Source organism: Nuphar pumila, chromosome 7 (assembly GCF_984573655.1).
Source record: "Nuphar pumila chromosome 7, dmNupPumi1.hap1.1, whole genome shotgun sequence".
Classification (NCBI taxonomy): domain Eukaryota; kingdom Viridiplantae; phylum Streptophyta; class Magnoliopsida; order Nymphaeales; family Nymphaeaceae; genus Nuphar; species Nuphar pumila.
Genome location: NC_143255.1, coordinates 108,677,921 through 108,684,124, shown reverse-complemented (window position 1 = coordinate 108,684,124; position 6,204 = coordinate 108,677,921). Strand labels below are relative to the sequence as shown.

Genomic DNA, 6,204 nt, shown 5'->3' with positions numbered 1-6,204 from the left:
TGAGAAGATTTCAAGCACGTGTGTAAAGTTTATTTGGGTGCTAAGGAGAATGCATTCAAAGGTAAAAGTCGTGGTTCAGTAACTGTTATAACCACATACACTGCTAAAATCCAACGATGGTGGACCAGTGGCGGAGCCAGAAGTTTTTCCTTGGGTGGGCAGACTTCGGGTCCCGGGGACAATGCTATTGTCTTGAAGGACGATCCATTTATTCAGACCAGTGGCGGAGCCAAAAAAATTTCGTTGGAGGAACAGACGTTCGTGGAGAGATAAAACTCAAATAAGCCTTTGAATTAAAATAACAATTGTTACAAACACAAACAACTAAATTTATGAACATAATAAGATAAAACCTTAAATTGTACTTTTAAACTAAAATAAAAATTGTTCACTTAAGAAATACAAACAACTAAATTCATGAAAATTTTACAATTGGCATCTTCTATTTTTCATATTTTGAAAACAATTCATAATTGCATCATCACTGATGGTATCAAATGTCTCCTTCTCTATGTAAGTAACCAAAGCATCATTGATTCATTCATCTCTCATTCTATTACGTAGACAACTTTTGATATTGTTCATAGCTGAAAATGCTATCAACACTTGCTGTTGCAACTGTCAAAGTTAATGCCAACTTAATCAATAGATACACATGAGAAAATACAATGTGCTTTTGAGTTGCTACCATCATCTCTGCTATCTCTACTAAAGATTTTAAACTTGAAAATTGATCACTGTTTCGCATGTCTGCAATATATATATCCAATTGATTTTCCAATCTAATTATGTTTACTTTAGAAAAGTCCTTAGGGTAAAGCTTAGCAAGACGAATGAACTTATCTTTATCAAATGCAGAAAAAGAATTCTTTGGACTCAAGCATGCCATTGAAAGGAGGAGCTTTGTATTTGCTTCAGTGAAACGATCATTCAACTCTTGAAGTTGCAAATCAATAATAACATAAAACACATTAATACGATAACGATGAAATGTGGTGATCTTTTCAACCTTACATCTTGGTCGTCCTTGAGGTATATATGAGTCCCCTAGATCAAGAATCAGAATATCAAATCTCTTACAAAATATGAACACTTTGTTTATGAGAGAGTCCCATCCATTGTCTCTCAGACCTTGAAGGCACTGTTTTGATATAGTGACTAAACTCATAGCATTCACAATGTCTTGATCTTTTCGCTGAAGTGCTTGTGAAAGATCATCAGTTATTCCCAAAACTTTACACATTAAATGTAAGCAAAACACAAATTCAAAATCTTGCAACTGATGATATAAAATAATTGCATCTGAACTTTTTCCTAAATATGTATGTTCTGCAATGAAATCTAACACTTGAATAAGAGAAGAATACATACTGAGTAAATTAACCAAAGCATCATAATGAGAACCCCACTGAGTATCACCAGGTCGTTTGGAACTTATTTCTTGATTTAATCCTCGTCAAGTTTCAAGTTCACCCAATGCAAGTGCTTCAGTAATTCACATAAATTTTGCTTCTCGAATAAGCTCAGATCTCTTGCATGAAGTGGAGAAAAAAGTTGACAACCTACCTAATATATTGAAAAACACATCAAGCAATAAATTTTTTTTAGCAACACCAACTAATGCCAATTGAAGTTGATGTGCAAAACAATGAATATAATATGCAGATGCATTTTCATGTAATATAAGACTTTTCAATCCATTAAACTCTCCTTTCATATTACTTGCTTCATCATAACCCTGTCCACACAAACTTGATATGCTTAATTTATTCTTACAGAATGCTTCTTGAACTGCCTGTTTGAGTGAGAGAGAACTTATTTCAAGAACATGCACAAGAGTAAGAAATCGCTCAACCACTCAACCTTTTTCATTAACAAACCGTAAAACAATAGTCATTTGTTCTTTAGTTGATATATCACGAGAATCATCAAGTAAAATAGAAAAAAAAGTATCTCCAAGTTCCATGATAATAGCATTTGTGGTTTGTATAGAAGCAGCCTTGACAATATCCTTTTGTATATCAGAAGATATCAATTTGTTATTTTCTAGAGCATTTTTCAATACAACTTTATTTATGTCATCATTGATCTTTGCAAATATCTTCAACAACTCAATAAAATTTCCTCTATTAAGAGATTCCTCAGCTTCATCATGCCCTCAAAATGCCAATCTTTGACTTAACAAGTATCTGATTGCATTAACAGTTGCCCAAAGGCGAAGTCTATATTCATCTTTTTGTCGAACACTTTGTTGATAATGTATAGAATCAATATGTTGTTTTTGTTGCATCAAATTTTGACACTTCATTCGTGCTGAATTATGAAAACTGCCAAAGCTTCCAACATGTTTATCAAACCTCTTCTTGTCTTTCCAGTTATCAAATCCTTCAAATACGAATGCTTCTACACTAATCTTCTCTGTGCTTTTTGGCCTGAAAAGATAACACTGCAAACAATATGCTTTATGCTTACTTGTACTATACTCCAACCAATCCTTATACTCATCATACCAAGCTGGAATGAACCTTCATTTTTGGTGGTTTAGTTGAAACATACAATCTCGAGGTTGACAAGGACCTCAGATCATATATGCTCTACGAACATTATCTTCGATATTAGGATGATAACTAAAAATAGAAGGACGAAGTGTAGGGTTTGCAGGTAACTCTGATTCATCATTTTCTGTTTTGCATATTTTCTGACTTGGTTCTCCTTCTCGAGTTACAGAAGATTTATCAAAGATTGACCTTTTCGCTATAAACTTATCCATTCTTACGCAAAAAAAAAATATGACAATGTTATATAAGCCAAATCTTACTGCAAAAAAGGATCGAGTAAAATGAAATGACAACAAGAACAAGAACAAGAACAAGGCAGGGGACGAAGCCCCCTGTTGGCAATCAGAGGAGGCAGTGGAAGCAAAGTCCAGTGTCAGTCCAAAAAATCAAGTTCTTGATGAATGATTATTCATTTAGCCAACTCATAACACATAAAATTGGCCATTGAAATCAAGATAAATAGGTTTAACCTTCTTTCATAACAAGCTGTCAGAATGCCTACAACCTATGTCACATGGATACGACTGCGAATACAGGAATACAACTATTTTTATGAAGTTTCCAGTATGACTTGTATATAAAGGGATATGGAACAACAGTCAAAATGGAGTACCCATGCGACATAGCCTACAGTAGAACTCAATCAAATTCTTAACTTTTAATAACTTCTTTTCATAAAAGTAAATAAGGCTGAGCCTAAAACTAGAGAAACTGAATAATGAAATATTAGGTACATAAGCTTGCTAGCCAATACTTGTTTACTTATTTAAAAGACTTTTCTCTGAATACTATTGGCTGTTTTTCGTGATAGATATGAGATCTCTGCAAAATATTGGATTCTTTTTAACCAGTCTTAGTTGTTTCTAGTGGTAGACTTGGTATCACCAACCAAACATGGAGGCCCTTTTTTGGAAATTATGAACATCAAATTAGTCATAAAACACAAAGAAGAAACAAGATGTCACATGGTCCAAACCAAGGATTTATATATTTAACCCAATATTCTATTGTTAAGATCCTAGAACATCCCAAGGCCAGGCAAACTTTTGACCCTAAATCATCTACCAAAAGTTAGCTACAAAGGTTTGATGAATTATACCAACAAAAAGGAAAAACAATGAGCTTAACATGCATGTTATAATTGTCCTAATTTGACAACATAGCAAAACATAACAGTTCATTATATCTAAAAAGCATTTTTGGCAGAAGTCACATAAACATACAAAAAATAAAGCCACAAACAACAACGCCCAATCATACTAATGCAGCAATACGCATATGCAGTCCTACTCTGGCCATAGATTGTCATAAGCATTCTGCAATATTTTTTCCATACTGCAAAGCAGAGAAGAAATAAGAAAGCCATCATTCACTTATGATATAAAAAATGCTTAATAACTAACATATAAAATCTCGAATCAACATGAATTGAAAAAGTCTGCTGATCAAATGCATGCTAGTGTATCCTGAAATTTAGATGAATATGACTCCTAAATCCAGATAACATATATTATACCAATTTAAAATCCATTTCATGAAGACGGAAAATGAACTCATACTAGAAAAAATTGTGCATCTCCAATGACTGATAAATCAAAGCAAAGCACCATGCCAATACCAAAACCATTGGAAAATATCGAGCAGTAGATAAGTAGCCTGGGGTAGAACCTTTTTCCCCATTTTAATTGAATAAATTCATACAAACCATAAACTGAAAGAACCACCACTATCAAAAAATGCACTGAAAAAGAGACGAGCGTGAAGGAGAAACAATTCTATGGGGCCATATAATGTGCCTTTGGGCTCTTCAGTATGTACAATCCTTATAATCATCAAACAATTCTGTGGATCGTTGTCGGGGAGCCAACAATAATTTCTATCGTTGGGCGTCGCCGTTTTCACCGGAGATTTAATGGCTTCCCCTCTGTAAGGTCAAGGGGATTTTAACTTTTAAGCTCTGGCTGGCCATCCAGCTGCCATCGCCGGAAAGTACAGGGGATCAGACGTCGGCAAAGTCCGTTGGGCGTAGTGGCAGAGCCAGGGGTGGGCATGGTTGGGCGTCGTGTTGGCAGTCGTTGCCGACAGGTCTTTCGGTCGGCGACATGGGTGACATGGGTCGTCTGATGCTTTGCGGTTTCTGAGAAACTGAAGGCTTCAGTTTCTCATAAACCGCAAACAGGGTTATCGTGTTTGCCGATCGACTAGAAAGCAAGAGAGAGGGGGTAGGGACTAGGGAGGTTACCTGCGACAGTGCGACGACCGGCGGCTAGCGATGGTCGCCGGCGAAAGGAATATGGCGAAGGTCCGACTGACTGCGACATCGGTGCTTCGCATCGCCAGAGATTGCAGCAGAGAGGGAGAAGCTCGGAGGGGGGCACCGCGGGTTCACCGAAGGGAGGCCGGCGGCACTGCAGAGCACAGGGGAGGAGAGCCGACGAATGGGGTTGCCGATGACAGATGGGGAACGGCGGAACGGAGGGGCAGAGCACAAAGGAGAAAGGAAAACTGGCGAAGGTTTTACCCCTCATCCCTTTTGGCAGGCTCTAGACTCATCGAGAGCCCGGGTCCCGTGTCGACTCGGTTTCACGAGTCCCGATTCAACTCGGTTTCTCGAGTCATGAGTCGACTCGGTTTCAAATTTTAGGGTGGGCGGCCGCCCACCCATGCCCACCCCTGGTTCCGCCACTGGTGGACAAGACGATTACACAATTATTTTTTGGAAGTGAAGATTTCAATGGCCAAAATCTAGTAAAGGGTCTGATATTGCTTCTTCAAATATGGTCCAATCAATGAAAATCCCTAACTTCAAGGGAGTTTCCAATACGGGTCCACCTTGACAAGTGGCACCAATCTTAAAATCATGCCAAATTTTAGTTAAGTTATTTGCCGGATCTCAACAAGGAGGACAGTTCTATGTCGTCGACCTTCCTTCCTGATTGTTCCCCGTAAGATTTTTTTTCGGGGAATGTGAAAGGCCTGTGGAGAGCTTGCTCACATAATTTATGCATTTGGATTCCTAGGGAGTGCACCAATGCCCCCAAAAAGCTAAGTAAATCTATGTGTTCTAGAGTATTCCAGTTTGGAAGGATAATCCACCAGATCGGTTTCCTTCAGATTTAGATATGCAAGTTATCATTGATTTATGTAGTCGTCGGGGTCTGACTAACCCCAGCTGGTCAATCGCCCAAAAAAAAGTTGGTCACACTCACCGTACTCTAGTAAGAACCCTTAATTAGGTACATCTTATATGATCAATCCAACCGATAGATGCATTCTGGTTCATTGATCAGGAACTTCATTGGACATCACCAACGGTGGTTCTGCATGGTTGGTAGGAGCTCTCAGTGCACGTCCCATTGTGACGGGACGTTGCAGGTTCAATCGCCAGTGTAACGTTCAATGATTACTGGTGGTTGTCTGCGTAACCCCAGCTTTAACCTAAAGTCATGATTTTTTTTAGATGTAAAAGCTCTTAAGAAACCTGGTTATGAAATACAACCGACCAACCCAAAACACCCTAAAAAAACAACTGGTTTTATTAGCGAATCATAGGCCTTTATGTCAACATTATCAGTGTTCGATATATCAAAGTGACCAAAACACCCTCAAAACCAATGTATGTTTAAAACTACAGTCGTTTTTTGGG

The 6,204-nt window shown here is 37.9% G+C and overlaps 1 pseudogene; it reads right to left on the bottom strand.

Annotated features, from left to right (window-relative positions):
* Nucleotides 1–426: 426 nt before the first annotated feature.
* Nucleotides 427–5,915, bottom strand: LOC149832856 (uncharacterized; annotated as a pseudogene).
* Nucleotides 5,916–6,204: the final 289 nt, after the last annotated feature.